General features: G+C 37.3%; 1 long non-coding RNA gene across 2 annotated transcripts in view; it reads right to left on the reverse strand.

Moving 5' to 3' along the window:
- Window positions 1–883: 883 nt before the first annotated feature.
- Window positions 884–16,346, reverse strand: part of LOC128089431 (uncharacterized) — a 31,545-nt gene continuing 16,082 nt past the window's right edge. Inside the window, exon 5 of one of the 2 annotated variants that reach the window (XR_008210510.1) lies at window positions 884–1,042. This is a non-coding gene — a long non-coding RNA (uncharacterized LOC128089431). Of the gene's footprint in view, window positions 1,043–1,230; window positions 11,222–16,346 lie in introns of those variants that run through there. The other variant, XR_008210509.1, reaches the window with a different exon arrangement.

Consider the following 16,346-nt stretch of genomic DNA (forward strand, 5'->3'; position numbering starts at 1 on the left):
ACTGAAACTTACATAAATAAAGCTGAAGCAAGACTGTTTCCAACTGCTGCAGGGAAACATGAAGACATGGGAATAATGACCAGCTTAGTCTAAATGAACATCCCTCATTTGGTTTAAAAGCAGAAAGTTTAGAGGAAAGGTAGCCCAAATTAAGTAATCACATTTAAATGTGTTGTAAAGCCATGTAATACCTTCAGGTGCATTGTAAATTTGTTTCCTATTCCACTATTTACACTAATACAGCTTCTACTTTATTATTTAGGAAACTGAATCCTTGTGCTGTCACCGTTTCCTGTACTTGTCATGACATAATGTGAACTAATCGGTACTGTGAAAGGGTTCATCACTACTGGAGAACATACCTCTCAATTAAATAGGCATTAGCAAAATGCCACCCTTAAGCCAAACCACATTTTGATTTATAGTCCGAAAGAGCTTTCCTTCTCAGCCTCAGTGGTTCTGCAGCCTTGCAGCATCACATGCAAATTAGATGTCCCAAGGTTTCCATCACCCAGCCCTCTGGCCTGACTTGCTGTGGGTAGCACCAAATTCACGAGAGCATTTGCACCTGGAAGAGCTGCATTACAAGGAGATGGGGGCCTGTTTAATTAGCATGGATGAGCAGTTATAGTCATTCTTTTAGAAAGATATATTTGTGAGGAGCTACTCTCTATTCAGAATATCCTAAGTATACAACACTGAAAATGACAGCTTGTTATTATTTGTCAGAGACCATGTATTCTAGTTGTTATGCTGCCCATGTTGGTAAGAAAGACTAAGCACACTGCCCGCAGGAAAGCAGAACTATGCTGGTTTTCCCAAGTGCTGCACTCAAGGTGTAATTTGCAACATCCCTTTATCCATCATGTTTCCTTACCATGTGTCTGTGAATGAGGAGTCTGCCTGCTCCCTGCCTGTTGTTCTTGCACTTTCCATGGCTGTGAGCACCATCAACCAAACCAAAGGTATGCAAAAGGCAAAGAGATGCTGCGGCCTCCAATATTTCCTTTTCTGACTGTGCACATTAAAGCTCCAGACAACCCTGCTCAACAAAGGTGAAAAAAAAAGTTAAAAAGGATGTTTTCCACCATTACAAATAGGTCTCTGACTCCTGATCTTAGCAATTTTTTTTTTCTTTGAAAAGTGTAAATCATCATCATACTTGAAAGGTCTAAATTTAAATGCTTCTTTTAATTTTGAACAAAAATAAGAATGATAAAGGCTGTGAATTGAATTATTTTTATTGTGGATCTTCTGCAAGAAGTTGTGCTAATATCAAAATAAATATTAAATTTCAGTACTTTCTTATATATAGCACATTCCATTGATTTTTTACCCAGAAATTATCAGCATTATATATTACTGAAAACATAAAGCACCAAGTTCATCAGATGGGACATCTTCCTATAGGTTTTAAAGAACAAGAAAGAACATAGAAAAAACATAGGAAGCCAGGCACATTTTAATTTAATTTAATTTAATTTTAATTTAATTCCATTGCAATGTGACTTTTTTAGGAATAAAACTGAATTAGGAATATTTATTCCCTCCATAACATTGTTTGATTTACCACTTTCAATTCTGGCACATGCTTTTGTGGTTTTTTTCAATATTATTATCAAATGAGTCCAAATAATAAATAATATCGAAGAATAATTTTTAGAATTAAAAGTAGTTTCTATGTTTTTTGGGGTTTTTTTCTCCCTTTTGTTTCGCTTTTCCAGATCTCACAGCAGGAAATCTTTCTAGCCCTTATGCGAGCCAGAATGCAACCTCAACTTCCCCTCATCTCTGGTGTAATCTCTGCAGAAATAGTCTCATTTCTCATGGGTTGGTGCTTCCTTTGCTATGGTTTTGTACCTCAGCCAATACAGTGGCACAGCAAACAGAGCTGGCAGGCATTCCAGGTATCAGTTTGAACAAGCAGTTAACCACTTGCTAATAAGTGGGTAGTTCTTATGACACTTTACATTTATTTTGTATTTTTCTAAATATTTATATACGTTGTTTATGTCACATGCTGTATGTGTCCTTGTGTGTGTATGTGAGATATATAAAGGTTATTTATGGTCTGTGTCAAAAGGTTATGAACAAATTGAATTTATGAAGAGGGATCGCTATTCCCTTGTGATTATGGCAGCAGTTGTTTCCTGAGTGTTTTTAAAAAAAAAAAAAAATCAGACTCGTCTTAGTCCACTCAGTGCTCGCCAAAACCATTGGGTATTTAGCTCTTAAGATAAAATCATTTGGCACAAGAACAGACTAGGAAAGGTGGCACCATACATTATTAAGAGGAAGAAACTTTCACCTGAAGACAGCAGGTAGCACAACAGCAAGAAAAACGTTCAGGAAGGCTAAGGAAACCCCAAAGAGAAAGGGCTGCAGAGAGGCTGTATTTTGCTCTACATGGCACAGCATATCACCAAGGGGGATGATTCTCACTGCTCTCTCAAATCGAGGAAAAAACTACAGAATATTTCCCGCAAAGAAGGGACCAATTTCCGTTCTATCCATAGAAGTAGGGATGGACAGACTGTCAGAGCATGCCATGAGCAGTGTTTGAACTTACAGGAAAAAATCATCTGGGTAACCGAAGGTTTTTCTAATCCTCTGCTGCTGCTGCAAGAAGCTTTTTATGACTGGATGTGGTGTCCCATGATAGATGGACTGACACCCACATTTGGAAAGACATTCAGATCAGTGAGTGTTGCTCTTCTTGACCCAGCTCTGAGTATTTCTGTGGTCCAGGCTGTTAGGTAGCCCACAAAGTCACCTGGCCACACAACACGACATCAGTTCCTACACTGAATAAAACCATCAATCCGTGAAATAGAAAGAATCTTTTTTTTTTTTTTTTTCCCAAATTATTTTCTTTCCACTCCTTCACTATGCCAGAAAAACAACAAATATGTCGGCAGACTATCAAACACTATTTTAATATTTCTGATGTTCATCAGTGAAAAAAAAAAAAAATGTAACCCATCATTGTACAAGTTGTACTAGATGTCTAGAAGTATAATCTTTACTGAGATATGAACAAAGCCTTTTCTGTCGGATTTCTGGCCCATTCCAATAAATTTGTACCTGCATCAAATTACATTATGTTATCTTTCATGACAAGTCAAGTGTGCTTTTCAATTCAAAAGATTTTTGCAGATAAATGCCATCCTGTTTCCCCATATTTTTTTCTGCTAGAATCATCAAGTATTCTGTAGGACAAACTAGTAGCCCTTGGTTTATTATTGCAATTTTTTTATTATTAGATATATTGTAGTGTAGAAGAATACGATCTATTTAGAAATCTCTTATTAATTATTATATAGTCAGAATGTTATCAGTATATTTACAATTGGCACTAAAATGCAGGCGCTTTAATTAAATTTTACTACATTTGCTCTTACATTAAAAAAAAATGAAAATGAAAAATGAAATAAATTACAATTATTCCTTGTATTTTGTAACCAAGAAGCATGCTTTTAACTAAACCGCAACTTCATCTGTTTCTCAGTAATTACAGACAATGCAACAGCTCAGAGTATTTACATAAGATGTCAGTCACAGAAATCAATCAGAAAAACTTCGATAACATTAGACTAAATCTTCAAGTTATTTACTCATTTTACTCAATACTTACAGATATAAACATTTGGGACAGTGATTGCAAAGAATAGGTGATAACTTCAAGATTCAGCCCAACCCTAATAGATTTTGTCTTTTCTGTTAGAAACCAAACATTCCCATTATTAATCTGCATGTTTGCTTTAATATCATTCTCTTATGACTGAAGTTTGGAGATATTTTATTGAACTACAGATATTTTAGTGGTTTAACCTCATAATAAGTATTAAATACAACTTGATAATAAAGATTATCGGACTGGTTTTAATAAATTTAATTTGCTGGAAAATTATAAATACACATTTTTTAATCAGAGCATGAGCTCTTAAAGGGGGAAAATTAAGTCACTGCATATGAAAAAAATGATGTTCAATACTCAGTTTTGCCTGAGCAAGGAGAGAAAAGGGATTTAACTATGGCAAATAGAGCATCCAGAAAAAAATGATGTCATTTCCTGGTGCTAATACCAGGATAGTAACTGTTTAGCACTTCTTCCTAAATTGGCTTTATCACAGTATGCTAATATTTATGAGCTATCAGCAACCAATGTACTCTATCTATAAAGAATGGAGCAAAAAATCTGCTTCTTTTCTTTTGCTTTTCTTTAATTTTGCAAATGTTTTGACAACAGGCTTTCTGTATATCAGCTAACAGATCTGCAGATGATCAAACTGGGAGAGGATGGAATTATTTACCTGAAGTTCATGCAAGAAGTTATTAGTTGAGATACACACTAGAGCAATGATCTCACACTGAAAGTTCCTGAGATGAGAGATTTAGCCAAAAAACTTTCTCATCAGAAGGCTCCATAGATAGGATTGGTAAGAGAAACACTAAATTTACTTGAGAACCTTGTATGTCACTGTCCATTTCAGATATCCCAGGTCTTTACATAGGGGAATTTTATCACAGAAAATCGTAGATTATTTATGTTATGATATGGGTTTGATTGTTTGTTCTGTTCACTTGTTTAGCGCATGAGAAGCAAGTGAAGAGATTATCCGGTTAAGCTTTAGTGACTCTAACAAATAAATCCTTGGACTGCAGGTGGTTTTCAAACAGATTTTGGCAGTGTAGTCAACATAAAAAACCCATTTTCCCTGTTAATATTTTCCATTTTCCATTACCATTCCATGGTATCATGCCAATGTTTGTGGTAACTGCTACAAAAATGCAGGCAATAGGCTAATGAGAGATCTTTTAGAAATCAAACTATATAAAGAATTCTATTAAAATGCATTGTATACAAGTTTTGTTCTCTATTGTTTCTCCCATTACACAGCCACTGCAACACAGGCTCAGAATTACCAAAGCTAAACTTTGGTAATTTTTATGTCAATACGGTTATAATGAGAAATGGCTATGTCAACATGGACAGTTTATCCCACCCTCAAACCTCAAACTACTTACAGCTCCACCCAGATATCTCACAGAACTCTAAAATGTGAAGCTGATGCTCCAGCCCTGGGGGAGCATTGGCTGGTTCTCAAGACCCAGGCCCTCCCACTCTGCTTGGTGTCCATCAAAAACTGCCAGGACCCAAGTCCAACTAAAGCAATCTGATTGCTACTGCTGAGAAATGGTTTATTACCTTTCCTTCTAGACAAATGGTTAAACTGCTGGCATTCCTCACCACTGGCAACAGCAGTGAATGGAACAGCTCTTAGGCACAATTTTCACAAAAGTTATGCTCTGTAACATTGCTGCAGAATCATTTTTCTCCTGAAAGGCTGTAATTTTAATACCTCATAGATGTGCATGTATGTAGAAGCATGCATTCTATATATGTATATAATTTCTATTACTTAAAAATTGGGAAATCATATATACTTATGTATGTATATACTTATGTATGTGTGTATGACTATATATGAGCTCTCCTGCTTCTAAAGTACTATCAGAAAGGCTTGTCATCATTTGCTACGGAGACAGACGGGAGCTTATTAAGTAGCTTATTAAGAACTGGAATATACCTGCCATCTGGACAGGCACATTACGCACTGCAGATGTAAGGTTTGGACACAGATTTCTTGCGTGTGACCCCAGAACTCAAATTCAGTCACTTAAAGACATGTCATGTAGTTTTGACCAGCATTTTAAACACATTTGGCACTAATATAAATGATTGCATAAGATGCAGAGTGATAAAGAATTACCAGTGAACTTAACAAAAATCCAGGGGGGGAGAGAACAGGGGCTATGTAGTTTACGCATCTCTGAGACATGCAAATCTTTTACATCTTAAAATGTTTCAGAATTTATTGGTGCAAAATAAAAGAGCTCCACTGCAGCCAAGAGGAAAGTATGCAATACAAATAAAAACATATGAAGACATTTAGAAACAAGCTATAACTTGACTTCTACAAAGCCCCAAACACACACTCCTGTTTTTCCAGCAGCTTGTGAGGGAAGGGTGGTTCTGGGTTTCCTCTCCAGATGGAGAGCTCAGTAGCGTATTCCCATTCCAGCACTTCTTCCAAAACTGCCACATTATCCTGCTTTCTCCAACACCTGCTACAAAATATTTCACACTTGCTCTGTTTCATTCGAAGTTTGGAAGGAAAAGGACACCAGTACCATTGAAGGTTGTGTCCAATACTTCAACTGACATTTCCAGAGCAAGCAACTCCCACTGCCACTGCATTGGCTGCAGAAAGGTCTTTATTTCATGGACACCATCCAGGGAACAGCAACACCAGTACAGGTGCTGACATCTGAGGCTCAGTGAAAATGAATGGTCTCATGGGATTCCCCTGGCCAGTCTCTCTTTCATTATTTTCTTTCATGATATGTGATCTCTTGAAGATGAAGTGCTGCTGCAAGCACACAGCAGTAGCCTATGGCAGTGGGTGAAGAGAAAGCTATTCCAAGCCTCATGCAAGGAAATGCATTAAAAATGTAAACCATACTAGCTGTCACACATTTGTGTGTTCAGGTGGCTTATTGGGATGTAGCCTATTGTGACACAACAAATCTATTACATACATCTGTGGTTGTTTAACACCATACAGCTCTCATTAAATATGTTGGCCAAGGTTCTCTTGTCCTCGCAGATTCATCTTGTTTTACAGAGTGCACAGATTCCACTCTAGGTCCTTCCTTGTAATGCTCCTCACTGAGAGAACAATTGCCTGGAAGCTGTTGTATCCCTCCTCTAGTAACAAGGATTCCATAGGCCATGAACAGTTTTGGAATTATGACTGCTTTTGTGGGGTCTAATCCATATGCCTCAAAAGAGTTTACATTTAAAATATCACAGGACAGAAAAGAATGGGATGTAATGGATCAGCTGAATATGCTAGCTGAGACTGCCCTCCATGAAGTCACCTCAACCATGAGCTCCACAAGAGCAATGTCAAAGGGTTTGAGGTGCTCCCAGAGCCATTAATTCAAGTATGAATTACAGAAACTTGTTTTGAGCATTCTACCAAGAAAGCAGAGCCTCAGGTGAAACGCATGGTGTCTATTTGAAACCATGTAGACCATTTTGGTCCTGCATGCCATCACCTTCTGGCAGCCCCTTATCTGTCTTTCTAAGGTGGCTCCTTAAAAATGGACACTGAATTACAGTACCAAAACAGAGCTGCTCCACAGGTCAAGGATAAAGAAACAGAGCTGTGCATGGTATGAGAATGGTTAACAACAAACTAAGTAAAATAAAACAAGTTGGCCTCTTTTGGCCTCCAAAACTGAGACAATTGTTGGCAGTAGATTCACCATACTGAGGCACAAATTTCCCAGAGGAGGCCAAGGGCTGTAATCCTGACTGCTATTAGTGCTGACCTGTACAATGACCTGTCACATAAAACAGAGCAGCCACGCAGCTGCCTGGTGCTCCCCATTTAGATGAGTGCTACGTCCATCCCAATGGTCATTATTTACATGTCGGTGATAAGGAGTGGATGCACCACAACTACAGATTAACCCTCTGCATCCCAAAGTGAGGATCAGTCTCTGCTCAGGAGTTAAAAGACAATGAGGTGCATATGGGAGGTATTTTAGGATGTATAAGATAAGTTCTTTAATAAAATGTACCGATTTGGAGATATTAAAAAGTGGGGTTATTCCACTTCTCCACAAAGGTAGTTGTTTCCATATTAGCTGCATCTGGACACTGAGCAAACCTTTATCTCACCAATAAGATAGGTGCATTGCATTTTCTACCTACTGTCATATGGAGACATACAAAAAGCATAAATTAATATAGCTTTTTACAGTGAGTATTAGATTTTTCAATACTCTCACCAACACACAGAAATTATATTTAAACAGTACAAACAATTTCAAACAATGGTAACAGAAGAAAAAAAAACCTCATTTTTTCTTTTTTTTCTAACTTGGTGTTAACTTAATGATATGCGACATTGCTATCAGTGCAGAGCAATAAAAATGAAATGGTACCCAATGTGCATAGACACTCTGGAAATTTCAAATGACAACAGCAACAACAAAAATTATACTTTCCCTTTCCCTTCCCATGCCTTTTGCATTAACGTAAGGTTATGTGACTTTGTTATCCATGTACTGCAATAAAAATGAAATTGGTGGCCAATGTGCCAGGACAGTCTTCAAATAAAACAAAAATAAAATTATGTTCCTTTGCATCATGTAAAGGATACATGACGTGAGGCACAAATTTCACTTTTCTACTACATCTGAAATAATATGCCAGATGAGAGCATATATTTCTTTTTCATCATGAGAGAGAAAAAAAATGTATTTGAAACAATTTCTTTTAATTTCTCGTCATTGTATAAGCACTAAAAAAAAATGTGTTTTACAACGGTTTCTTATATTAGACTCATATTGTGTTTATATGTTTCCTAAATGAATGTTTTTTTGGTAACATGTTTGTGTCTAACATTACTCATATAAATAAAAATATATTGTCATTTTATGGAATAATAGGCAAACAGACATCTGCACGCAACATTTCCCTCATTAGATGTTTTCATGTTAGCGTATTTTTATGACTTTGCTGCAAAATACAATGTGCTAGCTTGAAACCTTCTTAAATATAACTTATTATGTATGTTAACAACCCACATGCTTTAGTTATGCTCAGAGAACTGCTTAATAAAGGAGTAGTTAAGGCTGGTGTAGCATGAGGTGCTGCGACCCAAAGGAACGTGCTTGCAGCTCTGCATGAGCAGTTTTGGAGACCGTCATATAAAAAGAACATAATACTATTAAAAGGCATCCAAAGAAGGGCTACAAAGATGGGGAAGGGTCTGGAGGGCAAGGTGTATGTGGAGTGTCTGAGCTCCCTGGGTGTGCTCAGCACAGGGCAGAGGAGCTGAGGGGAGCCCTCATGGTGGCTGCAGCTCCTCACAGGGAGCGGAGGGCAGCGCTGAGCTCTGCTGTGTGTGACAGCGACAGGCTGAGGGGACGGCATGAAGCTGCGTCAGGGGAGGGAAGCTGGGGGTCAGGGAAAGGGGCTGCCCACCAGGGTGGGCATGGAACGGGATGCACAGGGCAGTGGGCACAGCCCCAAGCTGGAGTTCCAGGAGCATCTGGACACTGCTTTCAGACATAGGGTTTGGGTTTGGGTGGTGCTGCATGGATCCAGGGATTGGACTCCATGATCCTTGTGGGTCCCTTCCAACTCAGGATTGTAGCAGGTTCCACCACTGCTTACAAACATACACACACACACAAAGCCACAGATAAGAAACCTTCCACGAAAAGGAGTGAGGGTGTGTGGGCCGAGCCACCAGCAGGAGCAGGTGGAGGAGATAAGGTGAACTTTTGAACATATCTGCTGCTTACATCAGGATACATATGACCCAGAAACCAAGTGGATAGATGGGATAATAATCCAGCTACAGGAAAATATAAGCACTGCACTTGAACACTGTCTTATTGCACTACTGAATTGCCAGGCATTGCTGGGTGTCAGGCATCTCAGCCAAGCTGCCACTACAAGAAACTAGTGAGGAAATGACTCCTACACCAGTCAGCCTGCACAAGAGGACTGCGCAGTGCTGAGCACATTTCAAGTGCTGTCTCAGCTGTGATTGTAAAAATGGAATGAATCCTCCAAGCCATTCGTGCTTTCAGCTGGGTTTGATCAAATTGTACACCCTCCATGCCCAGGCTCTGAAAGATGAATATATAATTGAGAAATTCTCCCTTCTAAAATATTTCTTAAATCCAGCAACAAAAGAGTTTAATCAGAATGTTACTCTCTTTTCAAGGATAGTTCTGCCATAGCTGTTTGGATAAAATGACTGGAAATCAGAGATACAGTCATTTAAATAATCTGTTAAAAAGCTATTACGTTTCCCTAATGCTAGTCATTTTTAAATGGCTCTTGGTTTGATTCATGAACAATACATGAACAGTACATGATTCACATGAGCAATTTTTATGAAGTACTTATCCCAAAAGGAATGTCAGACCTTGTGAAATCCATTGTAGATTGCAGTATTTTCATACATTTTTTAAAATAACAGACGTTAAGGTTCAGTTTCTCACAGACCAAAGTTGGCACATAAGTTGGTGCAGATCAAGGAGCCAAAAGAGACTGAAAGATATCATATAGATAACTGTAAAGATCTTGCTGCAGTTCAAGTGCTTTTTAAGTTCTGTAGTGACTTTTTGCTATCAGAAACCATTAGAATTAATTGAAGTCAAACCTTACTACTTAATCATGAGATCTGAGAGTAAATATCAGTGCTGCTGCCATGCAGAATCGCCTTGACTTAGTATCAGTCAGGAAAAAGCAAGCCTTTCTTTGCTGTAAGGACAGGGTCTGAAGTGGGGACTGACCTGCTGTTGGTGTGTCTGCAGGCAACTGGGAAGATCTGCCTTCAGTGCCAGCAACTGAATGGGCATGAGGTTGTGGAGAGGTGGTGTGCCTCTGCTCAGCTATCCCTCAATTCTCCCAGCCGTAAAATATGAATTAGACAAATTGTTACTGATCAGACTAGGATGCAGTAAGGACTAAAAAATTCCCAGTCATCTAACAGAGAATTTCCTACAGTTAAATGCATTTCAGCATAATACAGAAAACAAGAATACAAAGACATTCTCCTCATGTTATCTAACCTATGTGGTGAATGTACCCATCTTTCCTATGCACAGTAAGTGTTGGGATGATGTTAAATGAAGGCTCTTATTAACTGCCATTCTGAAACAAACAATATATTTCCAGTTGAGTAATATAGTAAAAATCCAGTGCATTGTTTCTGCTGTGTTAGGAAAGAAGTTGGATTATGCAATTTGATGCCAGTGTGACCTAGGTCTGCTTATATACTGCTAAAATATGGTAAGTATTTAAACTGATAAGCAGAGATTTAATATGGGCCACAATAGGATTAATGAATAAATAGAGGAGTTTTACGTTACATATTTACAATCACATTTAAAAGTAACACTACATCTCTTAGTTTATATTCAAGGAATACTTCACATGGGATGATAGGCAGCAAAGTGACACAGGTACAGAACCTCTTGCTTGACCTGAAAAACTCCCAGGCACATTTTTTAGCCATTCATCACATTCAAGTTCACCCACTTTTCAAGAGTCTGTGAAATCCTTAACGCATTCTAGCACATGGCACCCCAACAGCTGTGCTGACAAACACAAACCAAAGAGTTCCTGCAGGCAGAAAAAAATGTTGTGGTTAGGATTCCAGACGAAGTATAATTCTGGGACAGTAAATTTTAATGCATCCCAGTTGTACTCCACTTAGGGAAATTATGCTTCTTTTATTGTTCTAAGTTACTTGGGCCTATAATCAGGTCCCTAATATGTTCAACAAAGCATCAGGATACATAAAATATCTTACCAGATAATCCTCTTTGGAATCCACAGTTGAGTTATTAAGTATTCCTTTCACTAATCTCTGTAATCCTCTGTTGATATAGGTCAGTAAAACAGTGGCTAAATCCCATATGATAAAACTAAGACTAGATTTTGCAATCATTCTCTTCATATTTTGGCTGTATTTCTCCCAGCTGTTGTTAGTCGCATTACCAGCATTACAGGTGTCACATTTGGCACCACCTGGAAACCTGGGGAAGAGTTATGGATACGTATGTTGGCTTTGAACTGAAAGTCATCAGAAAACTCATCAGGTACATTCAGAAAATGCATATGAAAGGCAGAACCAGGATTATATGCCATTTGATAACTGGGATGACATTAACTCACTAGTATTCACAGCCGCTGGATTAGCAATCAGTGTTAAATCTTCACATGCAATGAAAGTTAACAATGCTGGTTTTATACTGTCCCCTCTCCAGAAAAAAAAAAAAAAAAAAAAAAAAAAAAAAAAAAAAAAAGTTCAGTCTGTTTTCTCCTTTTGATTACAGTTCATTTAAGGGAAGAACGTTACAGCATGCTTTGAAAATGTTTTATGTGTCTTTGGCTGATAGAACACACAAAACGTTTGAATAGGCCCATTTATTTGAGCAGACGTATTAAATAATACTTTAAATGTGAACATGCATGTCATAAATTTTGTAGTCTCTTTAAAGTAGGATAAATCTGTGTATTTAAAATAGTCTTTCTTCAAAGCCATCTTTTTTTTTTTTCTTCCCAAAGAGTCATAAAGGAAACTCTGATTTGTGCTGCTTGAACAATGCCAGCATCATCATTTTAATGTTATCCATATGGGCTTCTAATAATAGATAAGAGACTACATTTGTATTGTATGTCTTAGAGACATTTAAAATCTTGATAAGGAAAGGCTGATTTCATTGGCCCCACAGTTAAAGGAAAGCAGACCCTAATTAAAAGAATTCTGTTCTGAATTAACTAGTTTGACATGTGCTAATTGACAGTTCCTGTGAAATGGTTCTAATTAAAGTCAATATGTCTTTTTCAATTAAAAGGAAATTAAGAATATACTAATATACATTAACAACTTAATCTGCCTTCAATATCCCATACATCAGCTGCTTTTTTTCTGATGTTATTGGAGAACCATCTGACATGCATCGTCTACTGTTTGGTTATGGTAACTCATTATTACTCAACAAGAATACAGACACTGGTAGATATCCTCTAGAGCAAGACTATAACCTGCCTTTTACCTAATGTGCAAAGTTCCTCATCTCCTGTCTGATAAAAGACTAACCCACCTTTATAGGAAGAATAAAAAAGGTTTCTCTGTTGAAAGGAGATTTCTTTATGAATTGAATACAGTGCTAAGTACTGACAATTAGTCAGCAAATCCAAATTTTTGATAGAAGCCCTAAGAAAAATGTGTTTTCTTTCATGATGTGGCCTAAATAAAGGCCAGATTTTAACTTTTGAGAGCCATCTCTCCTCACGTGGTGTTCCTGAAGTGAATGCAGGGCAGATTTCTCTGGTGGGAATGCTTTTAATTGTATATACAAGAAGAAAATAGAAAACATGCCTTCATGGTAGAGCAGTGCTGAAAACTATCCCATTGTTATTGCTTGAAATGTGACGTAGCTGTTTATAGCCACAAAATTAAGTATTCAAATGTGCAGTTGACTTTGCTACCAGTCCCATGGCCTACTGCTACTGACTTTGCTAACTAAAAAAGCTCTTTTAAAAATAACAGGGCCCATGCTGATAAGATCATGATCTTGAATGTACAAGGAGCTATGCAGAAGACTAACTCTTTGCTATTGATTTTTCAAATATATTATTTTCTTGTTTGGGAAATAATCATGAGAAGTTTGATCAGTGCATTATAAGGAGAGTGGTGTCACCAGGGAAACGAGTAATGGCCTTAAGAGGTAATTAGATATCTGCTTTTAAAAAAAATGCTTATTGTACAGGATGTTAAGAATACAATCTCACTTTTATTATAAACTTCATATGCCATGGAACACTACTTCAACTCTGACTGTTCACCCTAGTGAATTTATCATAGAGAATGCATTCTCTGGAGAGTTTTTACCAAAGCTTCATTCGACAGAATATCTTCTTCTTCTTTTTTTTTCCTTTTTCTTTTTTTTTTCCAAGCAATTCTTTTAAATCTTAACAAAAACATATATAAATATTGAGATAAAAAATCAGTAAATAATAATTTGCTTGTGCCATTAGGAAGCGAATTAAGTAATGAAGTATTTTTGTGGGTAAAGTTGTCAAAACGTTGTGTTGTTGAAAGTGTGGCTTAACTTCAGAAACCATGGAAAGTGATATGGGAAAAATAGGAGTTGAAATGAGGTGGGTTTTTTTATTTTTGTTTGAGTTTGTTGGCTTTCCTGATATTTGCTGTAATTTAAATTCATTTTAAGAAGAAACTAATATCCAGAATTGTTCTTGAGATTGACTAAAAAGTGACCATGTCGTATATTACTGTTTGGTTCTGAATGAACGCAGCCAGATTTTCAGAACTGCGTGGCCAGATTTCACATAGACAGCTACTTACTTTTTAGAAAAGCAAAAGTCAACAAGAAGTGTAAAACCTTGTCCCAAATCATTTAAAATACAAGTTAAAAGATTCCATCCCTCAGGTAACAACAGCTTGTTTGATTGCCCTTTTGTTACCATACAGGCCATGTTCTCAAAGTCTCGGACCCAGCAAAGTACTAGGGCCAAGTGCCTTGATTCTGAATGGAGGTTCTTGACTGATTGTGGTTACAGCTTCAGTAAGTTCCCTTTCAGCTCCCTTGTCTTGTGTGGGATATAAAAAGGGATATAAAAAGGTCCCTGCAGTTCTAATGGAAGACTTTCAGGGCAGCAAGAGAATTCTCATAACCTGAAGAAAGGCAGCAGTTGAAATGAAGAGTTGGAAAATGGCTGCTAGTTTCTGTCAGTGGAATTAAGTTCCGTATCTCTTTGTGGACTTGGAGTAAAGGGTATGATTTGTTGTTTTAATAAGATTTCATTTCACTAAATCAGGTGCTAATACCAAGTTTCTAAAGATATCATTGTCTTAAGTAAAATACTCATGTGTTTTCAGCAGAAATTAAAATATTACCTCAAATTTCTCTTTTATTTTAAATGCAGAAAACTTCCCAAAAAAAAGTGAACTAGACTTCTTGGTGTGATGCCTTTGTGACTGCTATAATCTTTTAATATCTTATGATCTGTGTCAAGGACAGTATTTTCAAAGAGCATTTATATGTTCTTAGAAGCATATATGACTCACAGATGCCACTCTTCTCTCAGCATCAGATTTTTAACCGTTATCTCAGTATGGTGCTGGTACAGATTCGCCACTGAAGTAAGATGTTAAACATGTCTCTAAATTAGTAAATAAACAAATCTCTGGGAGACAGTAGAAATTCTGACTACTTGTATTCATTAAAATTCTATGGTTCTTTGCACAGGAGGAATGCTAATCCTGGAGTCTAAACTGAGACTCGATCCCGCAGTTCCTTAAGACCTGCTTAAAATAGAGTAAGACTACTTGCAAAGTTCAGTTTAAGGTCCAAGGTGACTGCAGTTCACCAGTGTTCTGCCTCTCCAAAATGCAGTTTGTTTTTCCACTGACTGTTATTCTTTCTTCTCTTACCTGCTTTTCTGCAAGCTGCTGAGGGCTTGACATGTTTCTTCTGTATTTCATGCACAAATGAGAAGATGAGAACAATGGTATGTGAAACATTCAGAAAGTTATTTTCCTCCTACTCCCCTTTCTAAGATCGTTTTGGTAATTCAAATCTTTAGTCTTAAAGTGGAGAGAAATGTGGAAAGAGGATGAGGCATAATTAGCAAAACTGTTGCTTTGATTCTGAAAACAGTTATGAATGAGTTGCACCTGTTTCATAAAAGTAATCATATTAATTTCATGAAAATCATGTTTGCTGGAGTATGTGAAATCCCATGTTTCCAGGGCATGTAGGAATCTTCTCTTAATGTAAACACAGTTAGGTTAGTCCCAGTAGCTCAGGAGCACTGCTTACTCACACAGCTTACTCAAAAGCCAAGAGGCCAGGTAGGAAGAAGCTTCTAAGCATAAGTCCTGCCTTTGATAAATACCTTACAATTAAAAAAGCAATATCAACACTCTAAAGTGAGAGTATGTACATACCTGCATGAATGTAGTTAATCTGTAAATTACTTTCTTTCACAGCTCTGAAAGTCAAAAACCCAGATCCTCCCGCCCCAAAAAAAGGAATATTGTTCCTATGAATCTTCCACAATGCAGCTATCTGTCTTTGTATAAATAATTAGTGAGATAGTCTTTCTGTTTGTACTGAGCCTCGCTAGATAGAGATGTTTGTGTGGAGAAGAAACTGCTGTGTTCTCAGTGCAAGGCAACCACATCCTATAAATTCTAGAAAAAATTTATCTTGGCTCAAGAAATCAGCATGCGGAACACAGGATGATGTGGTCGATGTACGAGCCTCTGGTTAGCAAGTTTTTTTCTCCTCAGGCATCTGTCCTTCTTACTGCTCAACCTTCTTTCCCCTTCCTTCCACAGCACTCACTGTTATGTAGTCACATTTTCCTAGCTATGAATGCTGTGTGAGTTATACATCCTCTTAATACATATATTATAGAATATGTTTGTTTTTGCTGTTAGAACAAATAAACATATTTTCAACATGTATTTGCTCATGAGCTGAAAAATAAAGTAATGTGGGGTGTTTTTAGTATCTCTGTTGAGAACATTTGGCCCCAGGACACTTTCATTTACATACCATGCCCCACATCTTTTCGATTATTAAGTATTCCTGATTCTGACCCTTATTTGTTCAGCACACACTTTCATACATAGTGGCATTATTTTGGCTGTCATTATTATTAATATTATCATGCAAATAATCATTTGCATTAAAGTAATTCCTTTCATCAT

The sequence above is a fragment of the Tympanuchus pallidicinctus genome, unplaced genomic scaffold (genome assembly GCF_026119805.1).
Source record: "Tympanuchus pallidicinctus isolate F22 unplaced genomic scaffold, pur_lepc_1.0 scaffold4, whole genome shotgun sequence".
NCBI classification, from domain to species: domain Eukaryota; kingdom Metazoa; phylum Chordata; class Aves; order Galliformes; family Phasianidae; genus Tympanuchus; species Tympanuchus pallidicinctus.